The sequence below is a fragment of the Halichoerus grypus genome, chromosome 7 (genome assembly GCF_964656455.1).
Source record: "Halichoerus grypus chromosome 7, mHalGry1.hap1.1, whole genome shotgun sequence".
Lineage (NCBI taxonomy): Eukaryota > Metazoa > Chordata > Mammalia > Carnivora > Phocidae > Halichoerus > Halichoerus grypus.
Window position 1 is genome coordinate 40,190,448 of NC_135718.1, and position 18,481 is coordinate 40,208,928.

An 18,481-nucleotide genomic window follows, 5' to 3' on the forward strand; every position below is an offset into this window, starting at 1 on the left:
TTATTTTTAGCCCAGCACATGCTCCCTGCAGGCTAGAATGGGAGTGGATAAAGGGTCATGTGGCCAGACACACCATCCCTCTTTGAAACATTCTTACCCTTTATGTACACAACTCCATGAGTCCCTAGCGCTTCTTCCAACACACATGCTTAGTACTCTCAAACTTCATTTTCTTATTACAAAAGCCATGTGAGTTCAGTGTCAAAATAGGAGAGGAACCAAGTATCAGGAAGACTATCAAGTATTAAAACAAAAAGCAGGGGCGCCTGGGTGGCTAAGTCGGTTAAGCGGCTGCCTTCGGCTCGGGTCATGATCCTGGGGTCCTGGGATCGAGCCCCACGTCCGGCTCCCTGCTCAGCAGAAAGCCTGCTTCTCCCTCTCCCTCTACCTGCCACTCTGCCTACTTGTGCTCACTCTCTATCTCTCTGTAAAATAAATAAATAAAATCTTAAAAAAAAAAAAAAAAAGCATACCAGCCTTGAAAATTCCCTGAGCAGACTGGCCCAGTTTACTCATACAAGCAAAGCTTAATTTAACTTATTTTGCAAAACTAACTTGCCCTCAGTTGTTTCTTGCTTACAAAGCAGGAAATCAGGAGCAAAGCTTAAACTGTTTTCCAAGATTGATATGAGGCAACCATTGACCAACTGCCTGTCATTTAAGAAAATTCTAACATTATAACCACTCACTGTGAAGAATAAAGTCACTGCTTTCTCACTATATAAGCTGCTTTATAACCATATACTCCTGAGCCTCATTCTATGTTTTGGGTTGAGTGTTCCCACTTCGCAAACTGTCTTTTTTGGTGTGTGCACAATCAATTTTCACTAATTACTATTTCAGTGATGCATTGGTTTTACTTCGGCTGTTTCTGAGCTTTTGACACCAGCTTGCCTATACCCAGAAAAATGGCTCTTGGTATTCCAGCTTTTATCTATGACTATGTTGTTTAATAAAAAACATCCTCCTGATATTGTTGAAGCAAACTTTGTATTTCTACTTTTGCTTTTGATGGTTGGTTGGCTGGGGCTTGGTGGGAGTTTTGTTTCTTCTGTTGGGGTGACCCTCAAGAACAGGTGGTGGGATGCCTCTTCCCTGACCTGGACCAGGCTCCTGTCTGGTTTTGTTGGTTTATTATTCACTTATTCCTTGGCCCTCCATTCCCCACTTGAATTCCCTTCTTCCCCACCCTGCCCACCCTGCCCCACCCCAACATGGGTCCTTCTCCAACATGGCACAGGTGACACGCTTTCTGATACAGGCATTATGAGTTCCCCGAATGACCTGCATCTTTTTTGCAGCTCACTTTTTCACTCAGTGTATGCCTTCAGACCTACCCATGTGGCTCTGCGTTTGTCAGCTTCATTTCTTCTAACTGCTGCCCCATGTTACAAAGTGGGCATCACATACCTATCTGACTTGTTCACTCCGCAGTCATGGCCAGATTGCCCATGACTTCCCGTACTGCACTCAATTTTGTTCTGGACATTCCCATGCAGGTCCCTTCATGGGGCTGCGTGTGACTGGCTCCAGGTATGAACTTGGGAGCAGGAGTGCTGAGTCAAGATTATACACCTGCTTACTTCAACTGAGTACCACCAACTAAGATGCTTCCAGAAAGCTGGCACCAGATCACACTTTGCCCACAGGCTCCATCTCACCAATTACCCGGCTCTCTAATGTCTGCCAATCCGATTGAAGTAAAGTGATCCCTCATTGTCATTTTAATTTGCATTTCTCTCTAATGAGCCCTAGCATCACAGATGCCTCTTAGCTATTTGCAGTTCCTTTTCTGCAAACTGACAACCTTTGCTTATTTTTCCTTGCCTGTCATTTTCTTATTGCTTTGAGGAAGTATATTCTAGAAACTTGTCCCTCATTGGTTTTAAAAATCACAAATATCTTCTCTCAACCCATTTTTCTTACAAATTATTTCATAACTTTTTTGTCACAAAAACATATCATGAATATTTTCCATGTTGTTAAAGACCCTCTACATCTTCATTTTGAATGGCTGATGGTGACCATAAGAGTCACATTGATCCTTCATTTAATTAATCTCTTGTAGGTATTTAAGTAGTTTCAAATTATTCACTACTCTAAATAATACTATAACAATAGGCCTTGTGTCCAAGTCTTTGCCTATATCCATGATTAAATAATAGATTGTAATACCTTCTTAAATTCCTACAATGGAAATAGCCAGATCTTGACATGTATTTCTCCTTAAACACTGCATCAATGTATAGTCCTCTGACCAAGAACACACAAGAGTTCACACTTCTTTACTTATCATTTTTTAATTCTTGCTTACTTGGTAGGTTAAAAAGCAATGGCATCTCTGTTGCATCCTGCCATGTATCTTGCTGTACTGTGTTTCTGTCTGTCTGCAGCTCAGTCTCCTTCACGGGTCCCTCCAGTGGCTTTTTGGAGTCAGATGGCAAGTGTTCTCATTTCATGAGCTCCCTGTAGGAGACCTCAGCTACTCCCCTGAGAGCCACACATCCACTGAATGTTAGCTCCGTGAAGGAAGGCACTGCACCTATGTCCCTGGTTGGCACTGCATAGATGCTCAACAAAATGTTACTGTACAAATGTATGAATTACTGAACAAACTTATATACTGATGGCACCCAGACCTCTCTCTGTAGTCCACACCCCTCTTCTAAACAAGTTCTCTTTTCTCACTTTAAGATCTCTACTTGGATTTCCCCCAGACTCTGACAATCCCTATGTCCCAACCAAACCACCATCTCCATTATCAACAGAACCAGTCCCAGGTCCAACACAGACATCTCAACGCACAGGATGGCCGTTAGGGCCAGCTAAGTGTTGCCTCCAGCACATAAAAGTCATTTTGTAACCACACCTACAGGCACTACTAATAGATCCATTCAATAACACCCCTCTGTGGGCTTGCCGCCATGCCACATTTTCAAACCAAGCAGGTGAGGAGATAAGGTGAAAATATGGTCCTGGGAAAAGTGGCTGGATATCCAGGGGAGATCTCAGAAACCACTTCAGATTTCCTCTGAAATTAAGAAGCCGTATTTACTGAAGTGAAATGTTTGAATCACATTCTCTTGAATAGAGATGTTTTCAAAACAAGAACTTCTAACAGAAGGGGATCCGTGAAATCCCAGGGAGAAGTTGCCTACCTCAATTGTCAGGCTGTGGTCATCCCCCCTCCTGGTTCTGCCCATCACCCTAGACCTACTTTATTTGTAAGAGGAAGGTAACTGGGAGTAACTAACCTCTCAGGGCTATGTGACAAATGGCAAGAAGAAATCATTCTAATCCACTTTATTATCAAAAGTGCCTTCTTACCTCTGTAAGAAGGTGCTAACACTTTCATATCCTGGGCAAAATGAAATAAGTTGGGGGTAGGGTCACGGGGGTCGGGGTGAGGGTTTAGGGTTTAGGGTTTAGGGTGAGGCAAGTAAGACACTCACCTCAGGCACAAGATGTAAGGGGACCCAAAAAATCTCAGTAGCTGAGATAAATAACATTTTAATGCAGTATCTTTAAAAATCAAAATTAATGCCAAAAAATCCATGATGAGCAAACATCAAAATTTCAAAAAGAGACAGACTCTCACCCAACAGATGCCTGACACCACCCACTGGCCTCACTTGATGAGAATGGGAGCTGAGGGCATTTTGTCACAAAAATCAACAAGTTGAACAAACACCACTCCAAGACTTCCATAGATTCTACTCTAATACACACAGCACAGCAGCCACGAGCAGAGACCCTGGAACCAGGCCTCTCCAGTTTGAATCAATAGGCTTAGACCAAGTAGATGAAACATATCATGCCTGTGTCCTCATTTATAAAATGGTATAATAACAGGACCCCTCACGCAGTGCCGGGATTAAGTTAGTGCTTGGCACATGTCATCATTAGGATGGGGGGATGGACGATCATTTATTGGTGCTTCTATAAATGCTGGCACCACTTCATGTAATCTTCCTACCTTCCAGCAATGTCAAAGTTATCAGCCTCAGTCTGCAGCTGGTACCGAGGCTCAGAGCAAGGAAGTGACCTACCCAGGGTCCCGTTGTCAGTCAGCAGCCAAAGCAGAGTCCATCCTGGGTCTGCAGACAACAATGCACACTGGAGGCTAAGCTCAAGCAAGGGCTGGTTTGGGGCCCTGGGTAGACAGAAGGGCTTGGACACCTGCTTGGCAGGTAACCCAGGCTGAGGGAAGGCGTGCCTCCCTATAAAGATTTCTTGGAGAGATGGAAATTTGCAGGGCAGAGCAGGGCCGGGGTGGGGATGGGGCGAGGTAAAAGGAAAGATGGCTTTGGCAGAACCACAGGACTGGAAGCTGTGGGGGAGTCCCAGGGGTCTCCAGGCCACGTCTCTGCCAGTGAGCTGTTTCCCAGTCAGGCTCAGGGCATGTGACACACAGCACGGTTTAGTCATGGTGCCTCCCTTGCCCAACCAGGCAGGCTAGAGGCCTTGCTTTCCTGTAGCAGGCATGAGGCGGCAAAAGAGAGGCACTAGGCAGGAAGCTGCCCACTCATGCAGCCCCCAAGCAGAGGGGAGCCTCAGGGCTGGGATGGGGGTCCCAGGGCAGGGGTCCAGTCCCAGCTGCGATGCTGTGGTGCCTTCACCAAGTGATTTCCTCTCTCTGACACTAGCTTTCTCCTCATTGAAATAGCCTTGGTGATCTCAGTTCTGCCCTCTGGCCTTTATGCATTGACCACAGAAGAGACGTGGGACAGTGAGTCAGTGCAGACTGGCTGGAGAGGCGCCTGAGGGGGCTGAGGGCCTGTGGCTTTGTGTGGGGGGCCAGTGCAGAAGAGGGGTTCCCTGTCTGTGCATGTGTGCGGGGAACCAGAGGAGGGGGCTACAGTGACAGTACAGGGAGGGATTCCCAGGGAGTGGCCACGTGCACCCCCAGAGATAGGGATCACTGCCCATCCGCGCTCCCACCCCACTTACCCTGCATAAATCCACAGAATCATTAGAACTCTGCTTAGAGATGTGTCAGAGGCAGAGGGCCCAGGGCATCCGGCCTATAGCTGCGCACTGGAGGATACCATCTGGAGCCTGGAGAATCAGCTGGGTTGCTGATGTTTGGGCTGCTAAACCAGCATTCTATTGACTGTTTTCTCCCTGACTTTCTCAGAAGTGATTTGCCAACAGGTGAAATCTCCGGATATAAGATGTGATTTAGCAGCCCCCTTGGAGCTGAGATGCCAGGAAGCCATTCTGGGGCAATGGAGCAGGAAGGTGTGTGGAGCCACTCTGACAGGGCAGGTCACAGGGAAGCCTGGGACTCAGTGTCTTCTGTGGAGAAGCTCAGACCTGGTGACAAAGAGCTGCTATGATACGATTTGAGGCAGAATTCCTCCCCTTGCTTCTCATCAGCATATGTGACCCTTCCTGCCTGTGGGTCGTGCCCCCCGGGGGTACAGAGGCATACCTGTTTACCATCTACATCACAGGCAACGGCCCCCAGGCCCGGATCTGGGGGAGCCTCTAAACCAGATGGTACAGAACAGAACAGCAACTTCCCATGCGTGGCTATAAATGATCTGTTTTCCTTTCCACTCGCAAGTACGTTCCTCGCTGCATGTCAGCAGATCCACACTCTCTTGCTCCCGTGTCAGCAGGGACCTGGCCTTGACCTAGAGCTCTCAGAAAAAAAAAATAACAAAGCCAATCTTGTTCTAAACACACGGGCAAGGTGGGGCTAGGCCTTGCTGCCTCTTCCCCGCCATTTCCTGCTAACAGGAGAGCTTACAAGTTAAAAGTAAATTGAAAAGAAGGAGCTGTTGTAGGAGAAGTTACAGTCATACAGACGCTCTGTTCCCTCCACAGCCTACTGTAGTTAATCAGAAGCACTGAGGCAGACAACTGGTGGACTGTAGATTAAGACACTGAGATACCTATTAGAATGTCTTTAAAAAACAAACACAAATTGTTAAGTGTTGGCAAGGATGCATAGACACCACAACTCACACCCTGGCTGATGGGAATGCAAATAGGACAGCCACTTTGGAAAGCAGCTTGGCAGTTTTTTGAGAAAGTTAAACACATACCTACCCAGCAGTTATGCTCCTGGGTGTTTACCCTAGAGAAATAAAAACTTACATTCATACAAAACCTACACATGAATGTTTATAGTAGGTCTATGAATAGCTGCCCAAACCTGGAAACAACCTAAATGTCCCTCAGGGGGTGAAGGAATATACAAACTCAGGTATATCCGTACAATGGGATGTCCCTCCACAGTAAAAAGGAACACACTACCAATCCACGCAACAACCGGGTGGACCTCAAAGGTCTTAGACCGCGTGACAGGAGCCAGTCTCAGAGGCTACATACTGTGTTATCCCATTTCCATGACATTCTGGAAAAGGCAAAATTCCAGGAACAGAAACTCCATCAGTGGCATGAGCACCCATGAGGCGTGAATGTGGGCAGGAGACAGATGTCACCATCCCTTTGCTTCCGCCTCTGCTGGCTTCGAGCGGCTCCACACTGCAGGCCCCCAAACCAGAGACCTCTGAGCATGGAACCCATGACCTCCTTCCTTGCCTGCCCTGCCCAGGGGCCACCCAGCCGAGCTGTGCTCAGGATGGCCACACCCACCACCCCAGAGAGCCCTGTCCATAGACACTCCCTCTACCCCGCACTCCCCTCCTCATACCACCATGTCTCACACCTCACCTGGCCGCCAGGCTGAGTACCAGCTGTCCATGAACGAGCAAGAGGAGAAGCGACAGAGATTTGTCACCACTGCAACAGGTGCTCCCAGGGTCTGAGACTGCCCGCGGGGTCCGCATCAAGCTCCTAAAAGGTCACTGTTTCTGGAGAGCTCTGGCCTCCCGCAGAGCTCAGCAGCAGGGCAGTGCTGGAGAACACCCCACAGGACCCCACACCGGACAGCCCTTCCCGCGGACCCCGAATTCATCAGCCTTTGCTGAGCAGCTACCATGTAGCAGGCACAGCATGGGGCTGTACCTTCTTAGGAGCAAGGAAGAGCCAGATTTGGGGTTGTGGGTAAGAGATGCACCCCCCTACCTGTGTCTGCAGCTGAGAACCAGCCTAACAAGGACCAGACATGCAACTGTGGACAATGGGCCCTCCAGAGAAAGAGGTCGTGGGTAACGTGTAGAAAGGGAAGTTCCTCCTGCTTCTCCCCGTCCTACTGAGACTGCTGCTGAAAAGGCCTTCACTAACATCCTGGCCTCCCCTGCACAGACCAGGGCCAGCCAAAGAGCTAGAATAGGACGGTGAGCAGGAAACAAGGTCAGTGCAAGCAGACAGGCTCTCCAGAGCGGAGAAGGGTGCCCGCGGGCATCACGGGAAATCATGGGGCAGCTGAGTCAGGAAGGACCAGGAGAGTAGGCTGACACAGACACGGTGTTCCAGATAATGAGGAGATCTTGAAGGTGTGGAAGAGGAGAACAACCCAATAAACACATTCTAGAAATGTTATTCCTGGCTGGCACTAAGCCGGACCTGGAGCAGGGAGAGACAAGAAGCAAGAAGAGCCAGGAGACTAAAGTACACCCCAGGTGTAGATGAGGAACAGTCTGGCTAGAAGGGTCACTTTGGAAACACAGAGGCAAAGGGACATCCAAGAGAATCCGACGGGATGAAGAATGGCTTAATGCGTCTAGAAACAGACCAATCCTCACCAACCCAGGCTGCACACTAGAACCCCCCGGGGGGCCTAGTTCCTCGGAGATGACCACTTCATTGTTCTAGGTGGGCCCCCGGCAAGCGTGTTTTCTATAAGGTCTCAGGTGATTGCCATGTGTCCCCAGGAGAGGCGAGGGGCCTGGGAAGAGGTCGCCAGCCCCTGGAGGAGTGCCTCGCTAAAGAACCCCAGAGTGAGATGAGGAGCTGTGTGTGGAGGCCAGACAAGCTCCTGGACTGACTGTGAGCTGGGCAGGGGCCAAGGGTGCCAGAAGGCCAGCAGGCCAGCTTAGGACGTCTGGGAATGGGACCTCTGAGTCTGGCCCTATGGCAGCCTTGATTCCCTAGTAAGACACAGCCACCACCCCAAGCCTGGACTTTTGGGCAGGATCTGTCTCACTGCATCCCCACCCAGCTCCAAGGGCAGACCTGAAGCAGCTTCAGACGGATCTGATTCAAATTCTAGCTCTACCTCTCCCTAGCTTTCTGCCTTAGTGACTTACAGTCTCTAGCCTCCATGCCTATACCTGTAAAATGGGAACAGTGTCTTCTCACAAGACCGTGGAGAGAGTTAAGCAAGGGGATATATGTGAGAGCACGTCCAGTCCAGGCTAGGTGTCCGCAGAGTGCCTGTGCCTCCTGCCTGGGGCTCACACCAGCCGCCGCACGTGCCCCACCCTCGCCTGCTCCCACTGTGTGTGTCGTTGCTCGGGGCTCCTAAAATCTGCCCGCACTTCCACCAAAGCACAGATAGCCCTCCGTGGGGGTGCTCTTGGGGCCTCGGTCACCTTCTAGGGCCCAGCCCCACAGCCAGGGCAAGCTGCCCCCACCCTAAACCTGGCTTCTCTTCTGTATCAGCCCCCTCCTGGCCTGTCTGCTGAGAGTGTCCGATCTCAGATTTTCTCACAACGAGGCCCTGGTTTGAATGGACAGCAGGATACTCAGTGGATTAAATCAAGGCTTCGGAGGTGTGTCCTGGGATGCACAGAGACGAAGCTAGAGGTGGCAAGTTGGCCATCTTGAAGATAAAGAGTGGGAACCAGGAGCAGGAGTGCAGTTCCCAAGAGCCGGCTCCAGGGCAAGTCCAAGCGCACTGGCAGGGGGACCCCTCCTGTGGCGAGCGTCCCTGCAGACAGTGACTGAAGGCGACAGAAGAACAAGCAGTGCTGGAGGTTCCCGAGAGCCTTGACATCGAGTCACAGCGCAAGGACCCCAGCCGCCTGTGTGCTGCCCCGAGCCCTCTTCAGTTAGCAAGTGTGTCCACCTCCTCCATCAGCCAAGGGCTGAGAGCTCCCACCGGCGGAGAACAGCAGAGCCCAGGGGCCTACATCCTGCCTCAAATGACTCGGTTATTTCCAGAAGTTGAGGACTCCCCCATGAAGACTAAGATGGGGACTCTGATTGACGGGAACTGGGCAGCCTGCACATGCCATGGCCTTTGTAACTTCCTTTTTCTGATTCCAGTCCAGGCACTCCCGCTTAGCACACACCTCTGCGGTTCATGCAGCAGCAACGGAATGTAGGAACTCGCCACGTCCTGCAGGAAGCTCCCTGGTTTTATATCTCGGTATGTGCGCTGACTTCCACATTGCCCAAAATAGCCAGGGAGCAGTTCCCCTGGCCAGACCCTCCAAGCTTAGCTGCAACCGAGCTGTCACCGTCTGCACAAAAGATACGGGCTAGCAGCAGCCCACAGAACAAGAAGCCCAGCCCCCATAATCGGGGGGCCGCTCCATTGTAGGAGCTGGTCGGTGGCCTGCTCTCCGCCGGAACCTAAGCAAGTGTTGCTTAAGGACATCTGGCCACTGGATGAGCTTCTACTGGCACAGCTGTCCGTGTTCTCCAATCTTAGAAAACTTGTAAGGTAGGTATTATCATTCCCATGACACAGAGGGGGGAAAGCAAGACTCAGAGAAACTGACATTCAGAGAAAATTGGTAACTTATCGGAACTCAAACTGCTAATAAGCACCAGAATCAAGGACAAACCCAGACTTCCCTGGCCTCGAAGCCATTCACGCCCGTCCACCAGTCCAGGTTGGCACGACCCAACAACAGAGGTAAGAATATATCTTGAGGTCACCTTGGGCTCTAGCTGGAAACTCTTATTGCTGGCAGCTGTGCGAGGGTTCCCTGGCTGGACGTGCGAAGGTGCTGCTGATCCCTGGCCGAAGGAGGTCTGGTGCCCGGCCTGCTGTGTGGTCCCAGCTCACACTGCAGGCCAGCTGGCCCAGAACCAGGGGATCTCACCATCCCCACAGGCAAGAGCTGATCTCCGGGAACCACGGAGGCCGACAGTTCCTGAGCCCGGGCCCAAGGTGGGCACCCTCTGGCTGGCCCCTCCTGAGCTGCCACCAGCAGCGGCACACCCAGCATTAAACACTCAGCCTCCAGAACAAGCCACCAGAATTGAGGCTCCATACAGCTTTCTCTGTGTGGCGGGTCGTTTGATTATTAAACATGGAAGGAACGGAACTGCCCCTGGTCCACAGCCTCGACTTGAAAGCTCACACTCAGGGGTGCAGTGACTCACTTCCCCACCTGTAACACGAAGCACCTGGAGTAATACTCCGTAAGGGTCTGTCTGCCAATGAAGTTTTACTTTTCAAATTAGTTTCATGTTCAGAGCCTTCACATTTCTCTTCTGACACTTGGATATGTGTTTAACCCAAAAGAGTGTCCCTATAAGCTAGTGAGTTCCTGGATGTGTCCAGGGATATTTTCTTACCCAGACCTAATTCTTCTACGTGCACAGGAAATGCAAGAATGGCCCTGAGGGGGATCAAAAGGAGTTTAGGAACCTCAAAATAGTACACGAATGGATGAGATGGATTGCCTTCCCTCTGGGGGGCATCTCCTAGCAGCCCAGGGTGAGCCCACCATTGCTTCATCTCTTCCCCAGCCTTGCCCTGGCAGGCCTCTCTGCCTCCAGTCTCCCCACTGACTCCCACTCATCCTGCAGTGGCAGACTGAGGAGCACAGCTCCATCACGTTACTCCCTTGTTCTATTATCTTCAATGGCTCCTCATGTTTCCAAGGAACACTCTCAAGCTCTTGGCCCTCAATGACATGGCCCAACCTCCTTCCTTGCCTCACTTCCCACTGCACCTCCAATGGGGTCTGGACAAATGAACTGTTTACTCATAATCTGATCCTTTGCCTTTACTCAGGATTCTCTCCCTGGGATGCCCCTCCTCTAGCTCCACATAACCCAGTCTTGTCACCTTCCAAACACAGCTCCTGGTTGCCTCCTTGGCCAGGCATCCCTGAGGCCCCAACCGAGAAATAACCCTCTTCTCTCCAACTTCCAAACTCCCAGCGCCGCTGAGCCATCCTGTGATTAGAAAGGAGTCACTACCAGCACATAATGAAGCAGGAGAGCGAGGTTCTTGTCTCACAGAGTCGAAGAACGAATCTCACGGACAAAGGAGAGTGAGCAAAGCGATAGAATTTTATTAAGCAAGGAAACAGCAAAATCTCTCAGGAGTGAGAGGGATCCCAAACAAGTTGTCACTGAGGGCTTTTATGGTTGGTCTTTTATTGAAAACTGACCAGGGAACTTAAATCTTTTTAACGTCTCTACCACTGATAGCACCATTGAGTAAGGACTGGTGATAACATCTTTAATGGCTTACTGCTTCTTTAGGGTCTGGTCATTTCTTGTGGTCACAATGTGAATACCAGAAAAGATCCCACGTCTGACGCCCAGGGCAGGGGGTCTGGTTTGTTCTCTTATCTCTGGTTTCGTTAGGCCTCAGCATTTCTGGGATTTGGGGTGAGCCTGATCATGTGGTCCCCTAAATGAGCCTAGTTACGTAGTCCCCTATCTATCCCTCCCTCCCTAGCCCCCCTCCCCCCCTTACTCAATGACAGCACTTCCCAGTCTTCAATCGTACATCTATACTACAAGATCTTGCTTCGTAATTACACCCAGGTGTTCAGGGTTCTGATCACCTCCAGGGGCAGGTGAAAGGGGGAGCCTGGTTGTGAAAGGCTTGTGCCCCGACGCCATATGTGGAGTCAAACAGAATAAAAGTGATTCCCAAATTTATCAATACGTACTGCCTATAATAACTGGAGCACCCATCACTTTCTTCCTTGTGTGATCATTATTCATGAATACACTTTCTCTTTCTCTTTCCTTTATTTCCTCAACCCCAAGTTTCTATCAATGATAAAATGACACAATTATTTAATTATGTGGGGGGAGGGCATCATCACATTAAATACACATGTCAAAATTGAGACTATTCAGACACTTAAATTGTGTGAGGGAAGAAGTATTTCTTGGAACCAAGGTGATGTTTTAGATGGGAGATTTTGAGAGAGATCCCTTCCGCAAAGGGAAGCAGTGGAATCACTCCAGGGCGGGGGGGTACCTTCCCCCCATTAATTTACATAATTAAATGTTTCCTGGAGGCAGGTATGTGAAAGGAAAAACTAAAAGTTACAAGGCTCTGTGTTCTGACTGCAGAGTACTGCCCCTGCTTTGTTTGTTTTTTTCCCCTTTTAAATATATGGACTTTTGCCCATCCTGATTGGATTCTCCTGGCAGCAGTCCCTTCCCACCCCTGCACCCCCAACCCGTCCCTCACCCCTGCACATGTGCTGGATGCACTACAGAAGGTGAGAGCCTCACGCACCTGTGAAGGAGGTGGACGACCCCCCCCCAACCACTCCAGTAGAGGGGTGCTCTGCATGCTCTGAGCAGAAACACAGGAAGAGCGGCAGGGTCGTTGGGCCCTGGTTTAGTCCGTCCATCTCCCAGCCAGCCGCCCCTCACTCCTCGATCTGGTTCCCACCCGAAGAGTGGGAGGAGGAAGCCTGTGGGTTCACTGTAGCATGCTTGAACCTTACTGACTCCTGATATGCTCTGACCAACCACCCTAACAGTTTCTTTATGTGTGCATCTTTATTCATCTATGCTTATATATCTCTTTATATTTTGTGCCTATCTTTTAAAAAGCCATATTGGAGTGCTACTTGGGCAATATTATTATTACTATTGTTATTGTTATTATTATTATCATGTTAAAAACACAAAAATTAACAGCTATTTCCTTTTTTTTCACGTACTACTTTTCACGTCGAAGCATATTTGACTTATAACTGATGTGTGAACTCTTTCATTGTATCAATCGTCCATCATCATATCATAAACATAGTCTATGTTGCCTTTTCCCTTAAATTATCAGGTTTAATGACCAAGAAGCGTGCTCTTGGTCTATTGCCTATAATTGACTCTCTCACTCGCTAATCACGGGATGCGTGGGGTGTCTCTGTTGCTGTTATGGGCAATGCTAGGATAAAAAGGATCCCCACACAATATTTTTGTGAATCATCTGCAAAGATGAATTTTTAAAAAAAGGATGAACCATTTGCTAAAGGGAAAGAGCAGTTTCCACACTTCTGCCAAATCTTGACTATTCCTCTCCAGAAGTGTTTCCTCAACTCACAGTGGTGGTGGCACCTAATTTAAAGTGCACAGGCTTTAAGTTCAAATCCCAGCTGAATCACTTACTGTCTGAGAATGAAGGACCTTACTTCTCTGAGCCTCCATTTCCTCATCTGTAAAATAGCAGTAACGAAACTGAGCTCCTCGTGGGGATTAAATAAGATGGCAAATACCAGGGCCCTACCCAGGGTCTGCTTTATTTTAAGTACTAAATCCATTCTTCTTACCCTCCCTCCATAGTCTCTTTCTCCCTGGAATTATTTGGGACAAGTGGCTTTTCACTTCTCTGGCTTCCCGTCCTTGAACTGTGTTTCCCACAAAAGCCTCTGGCCATGGAACATGAAGTACCTCTGAAGGGTACTGCCCAGAAGAAATACAAAGCCAGCCACAAATTCAGGCCACATGTGTAACTTAAAATTGTTTTGGTAACCACATTTAAAAAGTAAAAGTAAGGAGCCGAAATTAATTAAGCCATTTATTCAAGTATATTTTTAAAATTTATTTTATTTAACCCAGTGTATCCAAAATATTATCATTTCAATATGCAATCAATATTTTTAAGTATCAATTAGATATTTCGCATTTCTTTTTCTTGTTGTTTGTAACATCTTTGATATCTGATGTGCATTTTACACTTACAGCACATCTCAGTTTAGACTGGCTGCATTTCAGGTGTGGTTCGAGGTTCTGTGTTAAATAGCACACAGGTCTAGACTTTGAGATGTAGCTTCTAATAGGTGTGCAGATGCTTCAAATGGGGCCATCAGCCAAGGGCTTATGAGTGTTGCCTGGAAACATCATTTCAGGTGCAGAATGCACATGTATTTTGATGGTTTGCATAACAAATGGAAATAAATGCAAGTCCCCACTTCGCAATAAATAAATAAATATAAATAAATAAATTTTAAAAACCTCTATAGTGTGGTTCAAGAACTCTAAGGAGCTCATCTTCTTTCTTTCCCTCCTGCACAAGATATCTCCCCTCTACCCCCCAGGTGACCAGGCTGTCTTACTTTTCTACCATGAAGGTCCCATGGGGACAGGGGGTGCCGAGACTTCATTTCTACACTTGGTGTCTAATAGACATCTCTACCTTTATCTGTTCAAACCTATATTCTGGAATAACCACCACTTTGTAAATATATTCCTTCTGCCCTTGACCTAGCTCAAAATGTGACAATTCCATTCTTCCTGTTGCTCTGGAGTCATTTTCAACTTCCCTCTCCCACATACTACACTAAAACGTCATCAAATCTCACACTCAGAAAGTATCTAGAACCTCAGCACTCTGACCACTTCTCATTATCTCTACTATCACTTTGGAATGAGCCATCAATACCTCTAGCCTGAATTAGTACAACATCCTTTTAACTGATAGTCTTGCTTCTTCCTTTGCTACCCATAGAACAGCTAAAATGATTCTTCTTTAAAATGCAAGCATACATCAGCAAGTCAGAAATACATATTTTAGTGACAATTAAAATGGTATAAAAATATACACCACTTAAGAATAACTCTAAACAAAATATGCACTATTTTATAAGCAAAATTATAAAATGTTATTTAAATATTTTAAAGAACATCTAAATACATGAGGATACAAACCATGTTCATGAACTGGAGGAGTCACTTTCATAAAGACAGTATATCTCTCCAAATTGCACTTTCAATCAAACCTGAACATAGCTTTTTTGTAGAGTCTGATAAACTCTTTCTAAAATTCGTATGAAGGAAGAACGTACCAAGAATGTCAAGACAGAATGGAAGAAGAAGAAAAAAAATAAAGAGATTCTTTTCAGATATCAAAATTTGTTATAAGCCTAGAATAAATCATTATATAGTACTGTCAAAAGGATAAACAAATGGACAGAATAGAGAACCCAGAAAGAGACCTTCATATACATGACAACTTGATTTACAACCGAGCTGGTGTAGATCAGTGACTGAAGAATGGCCTTTTTATTTTTTTTTAATTTATTTTAATTTATTTATTTATTTATTTATTTATTTATTTATTTATTTATTTTTAAGAGAGAGAGTGAGTACAAGTGGAGAGAGGGGGAGAGGGAGAAGAAGACTCCCTGCCGAACAGGGAGCCTGATGCAGGACTCAATCCCAGGACCGTGGCATCATGACCTGAGCCGAAAGCAGATGCTTAACCAACTGAGCCCCCAGGCGCCCAAGAATGGCCTTTTTAATTAATAGAGCTAACACTCTTGGTTATCCATATGGGAAAAACAAGATAAAATAAAATATTACCCTTTATCTCATACCATACAGAAAAATCATTTTTAGATGGGACAAAATACTTAAATGTAAGAGGAAAAATTATAAAAGAAAATAATGTAAGAGAAAAATTTTATGACTTCGTAGCGGAAAAGAATTTCTTAGATAACACACGTATATCATAAAAGAAGGTATGGATAAATGAAGCTCATTTGAGATGAAGAAATTCGATTAGCAGAAATTGCAAAGAATATAATGAGACAAGGCATGAACAAGAGAAAAATATAATATACATATCTGACAAGGGATTAATATCCAAATATGTATTAAATTATAGAAAGTCAGTAGGGTAGAAAAGACAGATGATGCCAATGAGCAATGGACAAAAGATTTGAACGGGAAAAGGAATCCACAATAGCTAATAAGCATATAAAGAGATGCCCAACCTTAGTAATTCAGGAAATGCAAATTAAAAACCTAGGTAGATTGTCATTTTCACTAGATTGGCAAAAATTAAAACTCCAGCAATATCAAATGTTGGTGAGGATGTGGAGCAACAGAAACTTTAACGTATTGCTGATGGATTGGTAAAATGGTGCAATTGGTTTAGAAAGCAATTTGGTAACATCCAGCAGGGTGAAGATATGTAAACCTACCAATTCCACTTCCAGGGCATATACCTTAGAGAATTCTTACACAAGTACCCTGGGATATATGCACAAGGGGAGTCCTAGCAATACTTTCTAGTGCTGGAGCACTTAACAGCTTATAAGAGAAAAACAAAAACCTAAAAAAATCCCAAGTGCCCACCAGAATTAACTTGGGGAAATATATTAAGATATATTTATATATAACAGAATACAGCAAGCAGTAAACATGAATGAATTAGAAGCACATGCAACAATACAAAGGAATTCCAGAACCATAATGTGGAGCAAATGAAGCAAGTCTTAAAGGATATTTAATTCCTATTTACAAAGTCCAAAAAACATGCAAAACTAAATAACACATATTTAGCAATTTAAATATATGAAGCAAAACTATAAAGAAAAGCAAGGGATCAATAAGCCCCAAATTCTGGACAACCATATTCTCTGACGGGAGAGGGAGAGGCTAAGCCTATGAAGGACCTCAAAGGTGCTGATGATTTAAAAAACAAAACAAAACACCTAGGTGATATTTCTTATACCCTATACGCTGTTTCTAAATTTTCTTTTCTACCTACTCACCATTTAGAAGTTCCCTAAGTCTGGGGGAGTACAGCCCAGGTCCTCACGCTGAACAGGAAGGCCCTCCCTCACCTGACCCCGTGACATCCCTCTCTGGCTGGGTCACCCAGCCTGCCCCTCACCACCTCTGCCCTGCTGGCCCCCACCAGGCCTCCTTGCACTGCACCTTGACATTCTCTATTCCCCTGCCCCAGAATGTTCTCAAAAATCACAAGGCTCAGACCCTCCCTTCCTTCATGGCTCCACCCAGAAGGCGCACACATTCCCGGCCTCCCGATCCCCTACTCCCAACCCCCTGCTCCCCAGCCCACTGCACCAAGCACCACTGGGCCCATCCACTGGCCCCAGTGCCTTTACCAGTGCTGGCAGGAAGTGGCTCTCCATAAGTATTTCTCAAATAATTGAATGGATGATTTTGCAGAATATCATGTCAACATCGAAATATCCTTGGAAAGAGTAATACATAAAATCCCGATTTGATGGATTAGCTTCTCATCACTTGAGAGAAGCTGGGACAAAGGATTGGTTCAGTGTTCTATAAGGTATGATTTCAGAAGAGAAAAACAAATTCTCTGTGAGCCAGGTGGTCCTGCTTATTCAGGTTTCTAGGGTTTGATGTGGTAATTCACGAGGAGAGGGAGGCCCGCAGAGGCACCTACTTACCAGACCCCCGGGAATGACCACCGGACCTGGACAAAGCTAGCTCTCTTGGTGACCGGCCTGAAGTGGCCCACGCTGCTCAACACCCTTCAGAGGCCTGTGTGGGGGCTGGGCAGAGGAGACTCCCAGTCAGCCTCCTCCCTCCATCCCTGGGATTTAGCACAGACAGGCCCACATCCAGCCTCTCCCAGGTGTGGAATGTCACCTTCCTTAGCAGAAGCGTGAGGAAGGGCTTGACCTGAGGTAGGAGGATGAGGAATGAAGCTGGAGTCCAGCCCGGCTCGGCAAACTCCAGCAGTGAGAGACACCCCAGCAGAGCTGCGCCTTCGAGTGGCCCCCACCACCTGCACCAGCCATCCAGCACACACTTCCTGCTCATCAGCCCACCTCCTCTCCTGCATCCACAAGCCCAGATCAGGCACCGGTTGTCACGTGTGCTCCCATGCCCAGCTTTCCAGGAGGCGGCCAGTAGGCCCCTCCCTGACAGACAGGACCTCCATGCCCACCTCTGGCCCGGCGTGGCCTGGTCAAGAACAAGGTGACCTACCCAGAGGTGTGGTGGTCAGGGCCTGCAGACGTCAGGTGGCATGGGTGCCCCCAGCCCCAGCCAAAGCCCCTCAGGACTGGGGGAAGAGGATTCAGCCAGCATTGTTAGTCTCCAATAATGTTTCACTATGAATCACTTGAGCTGCGTTTCTGCTCATTTCCTGGAGAAAGCAGAAGTGGAGAGTCAGCAGATGCTTACTTCTGCCCATTACCCAGACATTAACAGAACTGCCTGAGTTCTGGTGGATGACTCGGGCCCTGTAGAAAGGCCCCGGAGGGCAGTATGCTCAGTGGTCAAGCAGTGCTGGCTGGGGCCAAGGACAAAGAGGAAAAGCTAATGAATAGTGGACACACAATTTAGCCCTGTGCTGTCCAGTTGGACTTCCCCTTGAACCTCTGGTAAACACAGACAATAGTGGTGCTTAGGTGAATTTAGTTAGAGATGTGTTTAAAGTGCATCCATGCACATTGCATGGAGTCATCAGCCTCCCCTCTAAAAGTAAAGAAGTAGCAGAGAGAGCTTTTCACTTGGATTCCTTCCTCCTGCATCCTCAGACTTAAGTTGTACTACTGACCAAGGGAGTCCTCCAGTGTTAGATGGCCAGCTGTGGGTAACATTGAATTCATGATGAAAGAAAAGTTTAAATAATAGGATGAAGTCCTCTGAAACTCAGCATCACAATGCTCTTTCCTTCAGGTATATTCAC

At 47.3% G+C, this 18,481-nt stretch overlaps 1 protein-coding gene across 11 annotated transcripts in view; it reads right to left on the reverse strand.

Moving 5' to 3' along the window:
• The window catches only part of WDFY4 (WDFY family member 4), a 286,087-nt gene extending 268,174 nt beyond the window's left edge, over positions 1-17,913 (reverse strand). For 4 of the 11 annotated variants that reach the window (XR_004920734.2, XM_078077461.1, XM_078077462.1 and 1 more), the window contains exon 1: positions 17,776-17,913. The gene's annotated coding sequence lies outside the window, so the exon portion shown is untranslated. Of the gene's footprint in view, positions 1-4,950; positions 5,050-17,231; positions 17,337-17,775 lie in introns of those variants that run through there. The other 7 variants (XM_036103143.2, XM_036103144.2, XM_036103140.2 and 4 more) reach the window with 3 other exon arrangements.
• Positions 17,914-18,481: the final 568 nt, after the last annotated feature.